A 622-nucleotide genomic window follows, 5' to 3' on the forward strand; every position below is an offset into this window, starting at 1 on the left:
GTCACAGGGGCCGCGGTGCAGTAGTGCGTGCCCTGGAGGGCCGCCGTAGCAGCAGCAGCAGCAGCAGCAGCAGCAGCAGCAAGAGAGCGTCGAAGGCGCCTTTTGGTAACTGGCATTCTGGCAGCAGCAGCAGCAGCTACAGCAGCAGCTGCAGCAGCAGCAGCAGCAGCATACGCAGCACGTCCGGCTGCCGCAGCCCCACTAGCAGCACAAGCAGCATCCCTGAGCGGTACGATGCAGCAGCAAGCAGCAGCAAGAGCACTAGCAGCAAAAACACAGGATGCAAAGTCAGCAGCAGCAGCAGCAGCAGCAGCAGCAGCAGCAGCAGCAGTAGTATAAGCAGCAAGAGCAGCAGCAGCAAGAGCAGCAGCAAAGCAGCAAACTGCAGCAGGCACCGCAGCCATACGAAGCTGCTGGCGTCTCGCTTCTCTACTACACACTAATATGCAGCAGCAGCAATTGCTGCTGCTGCTGCTGCTGCTGCTGTTGTTGCTGCTGCTGCTGCGTAACACTTTCATGTTGTGCTGCTGCAGCACAGCAGCAGCAGCAGCAGCAGCAGCAGCAGCTATTGCGACTGCCGATATGCGCCTGCGGTGTATCTGCAGCACACGGCGTGTTGCAT

This window comes from Eimeria mitis, genomic scaffold, assembly GCF_000499745.2.
Source record: "Eimeria mitis Houghton genomic scaffold, Emh_scaff790, whole genome shotgun sequence".
Lineage (NCBI taxonomy): Eukaryota > Apicomplexa > Conoidasida > Eucoccidiorida > Eimeriidae > Eimeria > Eimeria mitis.